We start from the raw sequence: 15,841 nt of genomic DNA, 5'->3' as shown, positions 1-15,841 counted from the left end.
AAAAGAAAAAGTTAGAACTTAATGACTCGAATGAAAATTCAGGTGGGCAATCTCTTAGAGGTTCTTATAGCGGTAGGGTATGGGCATACGCGTTCATAGGGATGAGGGTATGCATGTGCATGATGCTATGACATGCCTTGTGTGTTCACTGTATAGCTTCTTGTTTTCACGTTTTGCTTCTTCTTTTTAGCTTACGGGAATGTTACAGAGTGAGGGGATTTGTTCGACTACATGAAAGCATTGATTAGAGTTTGCTCGGACCTGATCGGCAAGGCAAAAGCCCACGGTCTGAACTTCAGTGGTTGGACCCGGCGGCTGCGACGCTTTTGGATCATTTCCTTCCTGAGGGCATTCCTTTTAGAGAACCTTTTCCCGTATTCCTTGTGCTATCAAGAGATGGTTGCCACCAAAGATCACCACCGTATATTGTCCGTTTGCTTTAGGAAAGTTCCTTTTTATCACTTTGTTTGGGCATAGATTCGGTCTTGTATGACTTTGCTTCTTGCCTGTGTGATCATTTGTGTGTGTTAGTGTTGGTTGTGTGGATCAACTATGCAGAGGCCGAGTTCATGCTCATTATGATTGTATCCCTCGATGGTGCATTAGGAGTCAATAAAACAACATCTTTTATTAAAAAAATCACGCATACCCGTACAATTTATTGCTCCTTCGAGAGCACCGTTTTTTTTGTTTGTCCTCAAGAGTGTCTTAATCACTATAAGAAGTTTCCCTGGTTTGTCCTTATAATATTAAGGATTGGGCAACATACTACACCTTTCTAGTCTTTTACTTGCTACTTATTACTAATTATCTTGCTATCAAACTATCTGTCAAAACTATCTTACAACACTTGCAGAGAATACCTTGCTGTAAACCACATACTGATTCCTTCTACTCCTCAATGGGTTTGACACTCTTATTTATTGAAAGGACTATGGTTGATCCCCCATACTTGTCTGTCATCACTTGCTAGAGTACTAATCATAGGAACATATGATCCTAGTACAGATAGTATGTTAGCTTCGGCCTCTCCCCCATAAGTATGATGATCATCGCTATCGTTTCGTATCCAATTGCCTAGGGACAATCCTTTTCTTTATTTTTCTTTCAAAACCATTTATTTTATTTTTATTTTATTAAAAAAATCAGCTAATGCTTTATATTCTCGCAAAGCTATATTTCTATTCTCGCAAAGTAGTTTTATTTATTGTGATATGTAAGGCAAATGTTAAGTGTACTTAGAGTTATATCAGCGGTTGATAGAACTTGAGAGAATATTAATTCTACCTTTAGCTCCTCGTTGGGTTGAACACTATTACTTGTTGAAAAGGCTACAAATTATCTCCTACACTTGTGAGTTATCACTTGTCCTTAGCAAAATTAAGGATTGTGCCACTTGTTGCACATTGCTATCTCGTTACCTTGTTATCAATTATCTTGCTATCAAATTATCTATCAAAACTATCTTACAACACTTGAAGTGAAGTCCTTACTGAAAACGGCCTATCAAATTCTTTTTTTTCTCGTTGGGTTCGACACTCTTACTTATCAAAAGGACCATTGGATTGATCCCCTATACCTTTGGTTCATCAATAGCCTCATCCTAGAGCTTGGACTTCCTGGTACAATGGTGATGATGAAATGAAATCAATATGATGGTGGAAGAACAAAACAAGAAAGATATCTGGCAGTTACTTCTTCTCCGGATCTCTTCTCTCTCTGTTATGGATGGACTAGCGATGGATAGGTCTGTCTGATGCGTTTGTTCACTTAGCATAAGTTGTTCCCATAGATGCAGTACCGGAATCGCACCCTATGCCGATGGCCCTGGCCGTCGGCATAGCCCTGATTGGCCGTCGGGACAGGCCTATGCCGACGGCCCCCGTCGGCATAGGACCGTCGGCAACATATCCGTCGGCGTAGCCCGGGAGGCCGTCGGCATAGGCCCTATCCCGACGGTGTCCGTACATCTATGCCGACGGCCCTGGCCGTCGGCAACGTTACGTCGTAACGGCGGCCGCCGTCAAGTGCTGACCAACGCCTGCTCGCCACGTGGCAAGCCTATGCCGACGGCCTAGCCGTTGGCACACATATAAACTAAGCCGACGGCCAGGCCGTCGGCATAGGCGTGCAACGTGGCAGCAACTGGGCTCTCCTGGGGCAAGGCTATGCCGACGGCCTGGCTATCGGCTTAGTTTACATGTATGCCGACGGCCAGGCCGTCGGCATATACTTGTCGAGGAGCTCCCAGTTGCTGACACGTGGCGTCTATGCCGACGGCTAGCCGTCGGCTTAGTTTAAATCTATGCCGACGGCCTGGCCGTCGGCATAGCTGCCACGCGTCAGCAACTGGGAGCTCCGGCCAGCCCTATGCCGACGGCATAGCCGTCGGCATAGTTTGTATTTGTTTTTTTCTTTTATCTGTTTGTTTTCAAATCAATTCAATTCAGATATACAGCACATATCAGCAGATATATAAGATTGAAATAGACATATAGAACACATCTAAGTATCATGCGTCACCATCACAACAATATATGCATAAGCATCATCATAATCAACATAAAGATAACCATAAGCATATAAAGAAGCACGCAAGTCATCTAAAGGACCATCAAAGACCACAAGTTTATCATCATCACCACACACAAGTCATATACATAAGCATAAGCACATAAGTAACCAAAAGGCTTAAGCGCCAGGACGTCGAGCACCGCGGAGGTCGTCACCGCCAAGACCGCTGAAGCCCAGGTCGTCAGTGCTAGCGGCAGCGCTACCGCCAAGACCGCCTCCACCTCCGCCTCCACCTCCATGTATCGGAGTGGTCGGGCTCCGTGACTCGGGAGTGCTACGAAGACCACCGCCAACGGTTGATCCACCGGTTCCCTGGATGTTGAAAAGACATATTAACGGGATATATGACTGTGTTGAAAGGCATGATATGCTTTGAGTGAATAGATTGGGGATGAACTAACCGGCGAGGGGCCAGCGTTCTATGCCACAGACTCCTCAAAGGTCAGCAACGTTGGTTGTGCTGGAGGACCCTCTGCTGATGGCCATTGAGGACACCTGCCGGCCGCCATTTCCTGAAAAACGTGCTGCATCTGGCGATCCCTCTGCTGATGGTATGCATGAAGGCGGTCGTGCCACGCCATGGTCTCCTGGCGTGTGTACTCCATGTAGGCCTACAGTATGACATGATGAAACTCATAAAACTACTAAATGCGGAAAATAAAGGGAGCAATGAAGATAAAAGGGAAAATACTTACAGTTTGCTGCTCCTGAAAGAGGGACAGTGACGGTGCACTGCTCATGGGCGTGCTCGTGCGCTGGCTCAGGGTCGGGTCGATCCGACGGAGCTGTGTGTAGGAGATAGTAGGAGTGATCACAGCATCGAGAACCGCCTCCCGACCGTGCTCCTTCGGCCCCATGCCCACCACCACCCTTACGTCTAGATCCGCCGCAATGGGGTCAGGTGTGTCAGGATATAATGCCAGATACCCATCGGAGTAGGCCTTCTTCCTATGCGCGGTCTTCTTGCCATAGTACTTGGGCTCGCCAGGCTTGGGGTCCTTCCGCGTATGGGCGATCTCCCACGCCTGCATGTGTGAGAGCGGCCGCTTCAGTTTCTCCTCCTGCACCACCAAACAGAGGTTAGTCATACATAAGGAAGTAATGGTAAATAGAAGAAGAAGAATGTTTAATGGGGTTAGTCATACATTAACTGCCTTGTGGAGATAGTGGTTTTGGTTTCCCTGAGCATGTACTCCCTCCTTCCCTCGGTTAGCCTTGTTTTTGACTCTCATAGCCGCCCAGGCTCCAGCCTCATCACACCAAAGATCCACCAATGCCGCCCAGGACTCGTCTTTTCCATAACACCAATTTGGTAACACCTACAGAATGAAAGCATAATGGCATGTCAACACGAAACGGTGAAATGTACCACAAGGTAATGAAAGCATAATGAATAATATTTTATACTTACCTTCAAGAACTCGTCCCTCTCCCAGGTAATGCCCATCCTTCGCGCGTCTTCCTTGGTCATCTTCACACCAAGATAGTCGTGATGGTATGTCGAGATGGCCACATAGCGCACCTCGTACTGCATCTGGCGGGCCTTCTTCTTGCATTGGCGCACCACGATCTGGTCCGCTCTGGCCCTGTGCTCCGGGAGAACTCGATAGAATTTCTACAATCATGCACGAAACAAGAATGGAAGAAGCCATGAGTTAAATCATTCATGAAACTAGAATGGACTTGTGCTTCTGAAGAGAACTCACCCAGAAAGTGGTGATCACGGCCTTGGCATGGGTCCCATGGTCCGCGTGGAGGGCCGCTTCCCAGTGCTCCCAGCTCGTGGCCAAGACCCGATGGTTCGGGTGCCTGACTGGATCCGGACAGTACAACCCCGGCCAGTCTAACTTCAGCAAGACGGTGATGAGGCCGTTGGGAATACGGACCCCTTTAGAATATATCCAGTTGCTGCAAAAGAATGAACTATTAGCATCTAATAAGCAAAATAAATAACAACCGGAATGAGCATGTGACAAGCAAAATAATGAAATTATTATAAAGTGGCAATTACTCTTTCCCCGTGGGCTCAATGAGCCACTTCTGCTCCTCAGTACTAGGAACCTGCTTTGGTAGCTTTGCGTTACCACGCAGCCACCCCTTGTTGTCAACCCCCTCCCCGCCAGCACCATCATCCCCGCCACCACCCTCCTCTTCGCCTGCCTCCCCCTCCCCAACCTCCTCCTCATCCTCCTCCTCCTCATCCTCCTCCTCCACCTCCTCCTCGGCCCCATCCCGAACCTCCTCCTCCTCGCCTGCCTCGTCCTCCTCCTCCTCCTCCTCACCAGAGGAGGGTACCTCACTAGAGGAGGGTACCTCACTAGAGGATGGCCTCGAAGACAACACCCCTAAGTCGGTGAGGGTGCGCTCTTTCTGGCCGCGACCCCCTGTAGTGGCCCTCCCCCGACCACCTCGCCCTCTAGGGGCTCTCCCCCCGCCCCCTCCTCCTCTAGGGGCACCTCTCCCTAGACCTCCCTGTGAGGAGTCATCGTCAAGTAGCCGGGGGGGAGGATTACGTGCTCGACCACTCCGACTAGGCAGGCCAACGACCTTGCGTAGGAAACCCACGCCGTCGGCCTTCCCCTTGCCCATGTTCCACGAACCTGCATTGAAAAGAGAATAAGCAATTAGTAAATTAATGAAATGAAGGAAAAGGCATGATAATAAACACATTAATAAAAATGCATAAAAGGCATATTCCTAAACTATAGAAAAAAAGACTTGACACGTACATCTGCTAGAAACCATATGAATCATCACTGTTGTAACCTCTTTCTCGGTCCGTCTTATCATCACTATCAATCATATCATCTTCGTTGTCTGACGGAGGTGGAGGCTCTTCCTCATCGTCAGCGTCTTCTTTTAACTTTTCTAGCATAAGTATGTCATTTTCATTGACAATGGTCTCACCATCATTCCGTGCTTCGTCGTTGTTTGGATCCACATCATCAGCACCCAATGGTCTAGCGTCATCGTTTCTAACCACATCATCATCATCAGGTTGCTCTTGATAGAACACTCCCTCGTATGTCATGGGGTTAATGTTGTAGTAATCGTCTTCATTCGGGTTCGGTAGCTTACCATGTGGCGACACCTTGAACACAACTTCCCAACCCTTTAGGTATTCTTTCTGGCATGGGTAAGGCAGATAATATACTTGTGTAGCTTGGGTAGCCGCAATGAAGAGATCGGCTCCGGCATAGACGGTTGATGGTTTAACTTCGACCAAACCAATGGAAGGCGTATGTTTTACCCCCTCCCGCGGATCGAACCATCGACATTTGAACACAGGCAGACTTAGGGTCTCGCGCCCCTGGTGGAATTTAATCTCGTATATATTTTGTACCCTTCCGTAGTAGTCTACTGAATTTTGACCGGGGGTGTACACTCCGGTATTTATAGTTTTGGGATCAGGCCGGCTGTTCTGGTGATCCTCTGTATGGAAGCGATACCCATTCACATCATACTTTTTACATGTCATGACGGCAGGGTCAAAACCCATGGAAACCCATCTCAATTCATCATCCATAGATATGTTCGGATCTTTTCCCTACAAGTATAATTGAAATTGTTGCGTGCATTAGTTAACTAATAAATGTTGAACTAGGTATTTAATAGGGGAGCGTGGACAATTACATTCTCCATGAACCGAGCAACAAAAATTTTACGTCCAGGGTTTCCATGACGGAGAAGAGTAAGTGCCTCCGCCTCAGTAGGAGGATTCATTCCCATCCATTCCTCTTGAACGAAATCACTAAAAAAAAGAAAACCGGTGTTTGACCGGGACTAAGTGAACATAAAACATGATGATGTGGAAGACATAAAGGAATGGTGTAGTGGTATTACCTCATCCATACTTCCTCAACTTCCCTGATGTTGTGCAAGATATAGAACATGAGGTCCTCCCACTCTTGTCGTGGCATGTTATAAGGTTTCGAGGCCCCAGTCCTCCCACCGTGCGCGTTGAATAGATGGAGCTTGGGTTGATACTTCGGCTCTTCTATATTGTATCGAGGTACCTTGTTATGCAGATGGGGAACGTGGTCTGGATAGTATGATGTCCTGAGGTCTGACACCTCCTCTAGGATAACTGCCTCAGCTATGGAAGCTTCAATCTTAGCTTTGTTTCCACATTTCTGTCGGAGATGCTTGTTTTGTCTCTCAGGGCCGTACTGCCAGCGATTCTGCACAGGCCCCCCCAACAATACCTCGTTCGCGAGGTGCAGAATGAGATGTGTCATCGGTGTAAAGAAGCCTGGCGGAAAGATCTTCTCTAGCTTGACTATCAACTCCGGTGCCTTCTTATGCAATTTTTCAATCACGTCTTTACTTACTTCTTTAGCACAAAGCGTGCGGAAGAAATGGCTGAGCTCGGCAAGCACTCGCCAGACATGCTCGGGGACATAGCCTCGAATCATCACCGGCATTATCCGCTCAATCCATACATGGTAGTCATGACTCTTCAGGCCGGTCACTTTGCCCATTGAAAGATTGACTCCCTTACTTATATTCGATGCATAACCATCGGTGAACTTCAAAATGTGTTTCAGCCAGATAAGTACTTCCTTTTTTTTTGGCGGTTTAAGGACAAAGTCAGCATCTGGCTTGAACTAGTTTTTTCGACCGCCTGTGGGAGGCTTCATGTTCAGACGTGGTCTATCACAAATTCTCTGTTGATCGGCTCTAGCTTTAACGTTATCCTTCGTCTTATCAGGAATATTGAGGATCGTGTGGAAAAGGGACTCTGCCACATTCTTTTCGGTGTGCATCACATCGATATTGTAAGGAAGTTTGAGGTCCTTGAAATAGGGAAGCTGTGAGAAGGGGGTAATATGAGTCCAGTTGTGCGTCTCACCATATCCCTCGAAGCCTTTGGCTTTGGCTTTGGCTTTGCCTTTGACTTTAGGCTGGAGAGCTTTTAGCTGAGCAAGAACATCTGCCCCCGAAAATGTTGGAATCTCGGTTACTTCATGAACAACCCGGCCTTTCGTGAAGTTCTTCTTGTCTTCCCTGTCTGGATGGTCTGGAGGGAGGAACTGTCGATGCAGGTCAAAGGCTACATACTTGCCACCCTTACTCAGCCAAATCATTCGCAGAGCCTGCATGCACACTGGGCATGGCATCTTCCCACTTGTACACCATCCGCAGAATAGAGCATAGCCGGGAAAGTCATGCATGCAATAGTGCAACCAAACTTTCATCAAGAAATTTCTCTGTAGATCCCGGTCGTATGTCAACGTCGGAAAGTACCAAGAATGGTGCAAAGCATCCACCAGCGGCTGCATAAACACACCCAATTGCTTCCCCGGATAATCAGGCCCCGGAATGATGAGCGACAAGAACATGGTCTTGCGTTGCATTAGGGCACCGGGAGGAAGATTGAGTGGAATTACAAACACGGGCCAGCAGCTGTATGGATTGGACGACATACCATATGGATTCAACCCATCACCTGATATGGCTATTCTGACATTCCCAGCCTCGGCTGCTTCCTCGGGGTATTCTTCATCGAACGATTTCCATGCTTCCCCTTCCGTTGGATGTACGATTTTTTTTGGATTGTACCTTATACCTTCCTTGTGCCACTTCATCATTTTGGCAGACTCCTTCGTGATGAAAAGGCACTGCAATATTTTTATAAAATCAAGATACCGAAGAACCTTAACAGGGACGGTTAGCTGCTTTTTCTCACCATCCTCACCGATCACCTCAATGTACCGAGACGAACCGCACTGCCTACAGTACTTGTCATCCGCATACTCGTGCCTCAAAAGGCAATTCTTCGGGCAAACATCTATTTTCTCATAATCCATAGAGAGTGCCTTCATGATTTTCTTTGTATCGTACATGCTTTTCGGCAGTTCATGACCCTCAGGGAGGCTGTTAGCCCATACTCCCAAGAATGCTTTGAAGCATTTTTGGCTACAGCCGTACTCAGCCTTGACTGCAATCAGTTGCGAGATGGCATCCAGCTAAGATATTTTCGCACCCGCATAAAGAGGTTTCTTCGACGAGGCCAAGACCTCCAAGAAGGCCTTTGCGGTTGCCTCCGGCTCCTCCGGTTCATTCTTTGAAGGTGTCGCATTTCCCGTTTCTGCAACAATGACATCATCTAGCATGTCCCTGACCCCGTCGTCCTCATATCCATCGATGCGTTGTCGCATCACCTCCTCTCTACCACGGTCCTGCTCGGCTATGTTTATCGACGGCATGTCAAAGTTTGGCATATATCCGTGCGTGCGAAGGAGCTCACTCATGTCCGTCTGATTTCTACGGTGACGTCTGGCACATCTCGCACAGGGGCATGGTGGGATAATTCTCATTGGACGACGGAATATCTCCTTCAAATACACATCGGTTTTCGCGATCCACTCTGATGTTACTCGATTCCGACGGATAAAACCACTGTACATCCACTGCTTATCTGCCATCCTCTGCTTTTTTGCAAGCCACACAACATAATTAAGGATTCATTTAAATTAATCACATCAAATTTTCAGTTTCTACCGCGTTTAATCCACCTACACCTCTAATAGGTAAAGATGGGTCCTAATCCCACCCGAGGATGTGTAGATTGAGTACGTTCTCCATTCTACCCCGTTCCGAGACAAAATTTCGGCAGCACCTCCCCGCTGTTCTCCAGATACACGTCTCGGCAAATAGCCGAGAGAATGTGCTCCGGAGAACAATGGGGAGGCGCCGCCGAAATCCTGTCTCGGAACGGGGTAGAACATGGAGAACATACCCAATCTACACATCCTCGGGCTGTCCGTGGAAAACGCTGGACAATCCGAAAGAGCTGCGGTAATAAATATGCAATTGAATGCATATTTATCGATGCAACCCTTTCGGACGGGAGACGCCTAGGTTACGCCAGTTGACTTGAGAATGAAATCTAGTCACATGAAAAAGGAGGTGATGGATTTGTAGCTCACCCTCCGCTGTAGAGGAAGTAGTCGAACAGCAGAGGGATGCTCAGGGACCAACGCGTCGGACAACGGCCACTCCGGTGAAATGTGACACCACAAAGCCTGCAAACTCCACCGAAAAAACAACTTAGATCATCACATCTCAGTCAAGTGTCAAACTTTTGTCTTCTATTCTTTTAGCAAGATCATCATGACTATCTTTTTTTAGCAAGATCATCACATCTTAGTAAGTTTCAAAATTTTGTCACCCGAGCGTCGCACCGGGCCCCCATACATGCGGGGTGGTGTGGTGGCATGTCCGAAGAGGCGGCACGCGTCTCCGGGGGGTGCCCCCCCTCACGAACGGCGATGACACTGTAGTAGACGTTCTGCGGTAACGATGCGGCGTGAATATTATTAAATACTCGGAGCGCGATAAAATCATGAGTTTTTTACACGACGCGGGCACATGTGCTATAGGACTGATGGTAATTTTTCATAATTGTTCGTGATGGAGTAGTATCTGAACAATTCCCTCTATGCGGATTGCTCTTCGCGTGTCTACGACTGTGGCCGGCGGCCTCCGGGGGCTAGCATGCCGCCAAATCTTGCGTAGGCGGCCTCTCACAAGTCTGGAAGTGTTGTGGCGGGAGCAAACGCACGGCACGCGTCTCCGGGGTGTGCCCCCCTCACGGAAGGTGCCGCCGCCGGCACCTGGAGGGGGGAAACGGACGCGTCGGGTCTACACGGAGGGGATCTTGCTGTGGGTCCGGCCCGGATGTTGCTCCAAAGTGTTCCTATGGGCTGACCTACCACAACCGGGTGGATAGGTCCACTGCTCAAAGCCCGTCCGTGCAAAGTCAAAGGGCTAGATCCCGTGGTCAAACGCTACAGGGTTCGGCGGGACGGGGGCCCTGGGGGGTAGCAATGCCACCCGAGCGTCGCACCGGGCCCCCATACATGCGGGGTGGTACGGTGGCATGTCCGAAGAGCCGGCACGCGTCTCCGGGGGGTGCCCCCCTCACGAACGACGATGACACGGTAGTAGACGTTCCGCGGTAATGATGCGGCGTGAATATTATTAAATACTCGGAGCGCGATAAAATCATGAGTTTTTTACACGACGCGGGCACATGTGCTGTAGGACTGATGGTAATTTTTCATACTTGTTCGTGATGGAGTAGTATCTGAACAATTCCCTCTATGCGGATTGCTCTTCGCGTGTCTACGACTGTGGCCGGCGGCCTCCGGGGGCTAGCATGCCGCCAAATCATGCGTAGGCGGCCTCTCACAAGTCTGGAAGTGTTGTGGCGGGTGCAAACGCCCGGCACGCGTCTTCGGGGTGTGCCCGCCCTCACGGACGGCGCGGCCGCCGGCACCTGGAGGGGGGAAACGGACGCGTCGGGTCTATACGGAGGGGATCTTGCTGTGGGTCTGGCCCGGATGTTGCTCCAAAGTGTTCCTATGGGCTGACCTACCAAAACCGGGTGGATAGGTCCACTGCTCAAAGCCCGTCCGTGCAAAGTCGAAGGGCTAGATCCCGTGGTCAACCGCTACAGGGTTAGGCGGGACGGGGGCCCTGGGGGGTAGCAATGCCACCTGAGCGTCACACCAGGCCCCCATACATGCGGGGTGGTGTGGTGGCATGTCCGAAGAGGCGGCACGCGTCTCCGGGGGGTGCCCCCCCTCACGAACGGCGATGACACGGTAGTAGACGTTCCGCGATAACGATGCGGCGTGAATATTATTAAATACTCGGAGCGCGATAAAATCATGAGTTTTTTACACGACGCGGGCACATGTGCTGTAGGACTGATGGTAATTTTTCATACTTGTTCGTGATGGAGTAGTATCTGAACAATTCCCTCTATGCGGATTGCTCTTCGCGTGTCTACGACTGTGGCCGGCGGCCTCCGGGGGCTAGCATGCTGCCAAATCTTGCGTAGGCGGCCTCTCACAAGTCTGGAAGTGATGTGGCGGGTGCAAACGCCCGGCACGCGTCTCCGGGGTGTGCCCCCCCCTCACGGACGGCGCCGCCGCCGGCACTTGGAGGGGGGAAACGGACGCGTCTGGTCTACACGGAGGGGATCTTGCTGTGGGTCTGGCCCGGATGTTGCTCCAAAGTGTTCCTATGGGCTGACCTACCACAACCGGGTGGATAGGTTCACTGCTCAAAATCCATCCGTGCAAAGTCAAAGGGCTAGATCCCGTTGTCAAACGCTACAGGGTTAGACGGGACGGGGGCCCTGGGGGTAGCAATGCCACCCGAGCATCACACCGGGCCCCCATACATGCGGGGTGGTGTGGTGGCATGTCCGAAGAGGCGGCACGCGTCTCCGGGGGGTGCCCCCCCTCACGAACGGCGATGACACGGTAGTAGACGTTCTGCGGTAACGATGCGGCGTGAATATTATTAAATACTCGGAGCGCGATAAAATCATGAGTTTTTTACACGACGCGGGCACATGTGCTGTAGGACTGATGGTAATTTTTCATAATTGTTCGTGATGGAGTAGTATCTGAACAATTCCCTCTATGCGGATTGCTCTTCGCGTGTCTACGACTGTGGCCGGCGGCCACCCGGGGCTAGCATGCCGCCAAATCTTGCGTAGGCGGCCTCTCACAAGTTTGGAAGTGTTGTGGCGGGTGCAAACGCCCGGCACGCGTCTCCGGGGTGTGCCCCCCTCACGGACGGCGCCGCCGCCGGCACCTGGAGGGGGGAAACGGACGCGTCTGGTCTACATGGAGGGGATCTTGCTGTGGGTCTCGCCCGGATGTTGCTCCAAAGTGTTCCTATGGGCTGACCTACCACAACCGGGTGGATAGGTCCACTGCTCAAAGCCCGTCCGTACAAAGTCAAAGGGCTAGATCCCGTGGTCAAACCCTACAGGGTTAGGCGGGACGGGGGCCCTGGGGGGGTAGCAATGCCATCCGAGCGTCGCACCGGGCCCCCATACATGCGGGGTGGTGTGGTGGCATGTCCGAAGAGGCGGCACGCGTCTCCGGGGGGTGCCCCCCTCACGAACGGCGATGACACTGTAGTATACGTTCTGCGGTAACGATGCGGCGTGAATATTATTAAATACTCAGAGCGCGATAAAATCATGAGTTTTTTACACGACGCGGGCACATGTGCTGTAGGACTGATGGTAATTTTTCATAATTGTTCGTGATGGAGTAGTATCTGAACAATTCCCTCTATGCGGATTGCTCTTCGCCTGTCTACGACTGTGGCCGGTGGCCTCCGGGGGCTAGCATGCCACCAAATCTTGCGTAGGCGGCCTCTCACAAGTGCGGAAGAGTTGTGGCGGGTGCAAACGCCCGGCACACGTCTCTGGGGTGTGCCCCCCTCACGGACGGCGCCGCCGCCGGCACCTGGAGGGGGGAAACGGACGCGTCTGGTCTACACGGAGGGGATCTTGCTGTGGGTCTGGCCCGGATGTTGCTCCAAAGTGTTCCTATGGGCTGACCTACCACAACCGGGTGGATAGGTCCACTGCTCAAAGCCCGTCCGTGCAAAGTCAAAGGGCTAGATCCCGTGGTCAAATGCTACAGGGTTAGGCGGGACGGGGGCCCGGGGGGGTAGCAATGCCATCCGAGCGTCGCACCGGGCCCCCATACATGCGGGGTGGTGTGGTGGCATGTCCGAAGAGGCGGCACGCGTCTCCGGGGGTGCCCCCCCTCACGAACGGCGATGACACTGTAGTAGACGTTCTGCGGTAACGATGCGGCGTGAATATTATTAAATACCCGGAGCGCGATAAAATCATGAGTTTTTTACACGACGCGGGCACATGTGCTGTAGGACTGATGGTAATTTTTCATAATTGTTCGTGATGGAGTAGTATCTGAACAATTCCCTCTATGCGGATTGCTCTTCGCGTGTCTACGACTATGGCCGGCGGCCTCCGGGGCTAGCATGCCGCCAAATCTTGCGTTGGCGGCCTGTCACAAGTCCGGAAGAGTTGTGGCGGGTGCAAACGCCCGGCACGCGTCTCGGGTGTGTGCCCCCCTCCCGGACGGCGCCGCCGCCGGCACCTGGAGGGGGGAAACGGACGCGTCTGGTCTACACGGAGGGGATCTTGCTGTGGGTCTGGCCCGGATGTTGCTCCAAAGTGTTCCTATGGGCTGACCTACCACAACCGGGTGGATAGGTCCACTGCTCAAAGCCCGTCCGTGCAAAGTCAAAGGGCTAGATCCCGTGGTCAAATGCTATAGGGTTAGGCGGGACGGGGGCCCGGGGGGGTAGCAATGCCATCCGAGCGTCGCACCGGGCCCCCATACATGCGGGGTGGTGTGGTGGCATGTCCGAAGAGGCGGCACGCGTCTCCGGGGGGTGCCCCCCCTCACGAACGGCGATGACACTGTAGTAGACGTTCTGCGGTAACGATGCGGCGTGAATATTATTAAATACTCGGAGCGCGATAAAATCATGAGTTTTTTACACGACGTGGGCACATGTGCTGTAGGACTGATGGTAATTTTTCATAATTGTTCGTGATGGAGTAGTATCTGAACAATTCCCTCTATGCGGATTGCTCTTCGTGTGTCTACGACTGTGGCCGGCGGCCTCCGGGGGCTAGCATGCCGCCAAATCTTGCGTAGGTGGCCTCTCACATGTCTGGAAGAGTTGTGGCGGGTGCAAACGCCCGGCACGCGTCTCCGGGGTGTGCACCCCTCACGGACGGCGCCGCCGCCGGCACCTGGAGGGGGGAAACGGACGCGTCTGGTCTACACGGAGGGGATCTTGCTGTGGGTCTGGCCTGGATGTTGCTCCAAAGTGTTCCTATGGGCTGACCTACCACAACCGGGTGGATAGGTCCACTGCTCAAAGCCCGTCCGTACAAAGTCAAAGTGCTAGATCCCGTGGTCAAACCCTACAGGGTTAGGCGGGACGGGGGCCCTGGGGGGGTAGCAATGCCATCCGAGCGTCGCACCGGGCCCCCATACATGCGGGGTGGTGTGGTGGCATGTCCGAAGAGGCGGCACGCGTCTCCGGGGGGTGCCCCCCTCACGAACGGCGATGACACTGTAGTAGACGTTCTGCGGTAACGATGCGGCGTGAATATTATTAAATACTCAGAGCGCGATAAAATCATGAGTTTTTTACACGACGCGGGCACATGTGCTGTAGGACTGATGGTAATTTTTCATAATTGTTCTTGATGGAGTAGTATCTGAACAATTCCCTCTATGCGGATTGCTCTTCGCCTGTCTACGACTGTGGCCGGCGGCCTCCGGGGGCTAGCATGCCGCCAAATCTTGCGTAGGCGGCCTCTCACAAGTGCGGAAGAGTTGTGGCGGGTGCAAACGCCCGGCACACGTCTCTGGGGTGTGCCCCCCTCACGGACGGCGCCGCCGCCGGCACCTGGAGGGGGGAAACGGACGCGTCTGGTCTACACGGAGGGGATCTTGCTGTGGGTCTGGCCCGGATGTTGCTCCAAAGTGTTCCTATGGGCTGACCTACCACAACCGGGTGGATAGGTCCACTGCTCAAAGCCCGTCCGTGCAAAGTCAAAGGGCTAGATCCCGTGGTCAAATGCTACAGGGTTAGGCGGGACGGGGGCCCGGGGGGGTAGCAATGCCATCCGAGCGTCGCACCGGGCCCCCATACATGCGGGGTGGTGTGGTGGCATGTCCGAAGAGGCGGCACGCGTCTCCGGGGGGTGCCCCCCCTCACGAACGGCGATGACACTGTAGTAGACGTTCTGCGGTAACAATGCGGCGTGAATATTATTAAATACCCGGAGCGCGATAAAATCATGAGTTTTTTACACGACGCGGGCACATGTGCTGTAGGACTGATGGTAATTTTTCATAATTGTTCGTGATGGAGTAGTATCTGAACAATTCCCTCTATGCGGATTGCTCTTCGCGTGTCTACGACTGTGGCCGGCGGCCTCCGGGGGCTAGCATGCCGCCAAATCTTGCGTAGGCGGCCTCTCAGAAGTTTGGAAGTGTTGTGGCGGGTGCAAACGCCCGGCACGCGTCTCCGGGGTGTGCCCCCCTCACGGACGGCGCCGCCGCCGGCACCTGGAGGGGGGAAACGGACGCGTCTGGTCTACATGGTGGGGATCTTGCTGTGGGTCTCGCCCGGATGTTGCTCCAAAGTGTTCCTATGGGCTGACCTACCACAACCGGGTGGATAGGTCCACTGCTCAAAGCCCGTCCGTACAAAGTCAAAGGGCTAGATCCCGTGGTCAAACGCTACAGGGTTAGACGGGACGGGGGCCCTGGGGGTAGCAATGCCACCCGAGCATCACACCGGGGCCCCATACATGCGGGGTGGTGTGGTGGCATGTCCGAAGAGGCGGCACGCGTCTCCGGGGGGTGCCCCCCCTCACGAACGGCGATGACACGGT

General features: G+C 52.2%; 1 long non-coding RNA gene across 1 annotated transcript; it reads right to left on the bottom strand.

The window, feature by feature from the left end:
* Positions 1-3,797: 3,797 nt before the first annotated feature.
* On the bottom strand, positions 3,798-4,388 carry LOC123142860 (uncharacterized). The gene is made up of 3 exons (XR_006470603.1): positions 4,281-4,388; positions 3,986-4,189; positions 3,798-3,893 (listed from the first exon to the last, which is right to left on the bottom strand). It is a non-coding gene; the product is annotated as an uncharacterized lncRNA (long non-coding RNA).
* Between the last annotated feature and the right edge of the window lie 11,453 nt (positions 4,389-15,841).

Source organism: Triticum aestivum, chromosome 6D (assembly GCF_018294505.1).
Source record: "Triticum aestivum cultivar Chinese Spring chromosome 6D, IWGSC CS RefSeq v2.1, whole genome shotgun sequence".
Lineage (NCBI taxonomy): Eukaryota > Viridiplantae > Streptophyta > Magnoliopsida > Poales > Poaceae > Triticum > Triticum aestivum.
The sequence above is the reverse complement of the archived record's forward strand: the minus strand, read 5'-3'. Positions and strand labels throughout refer to the sequence as shown.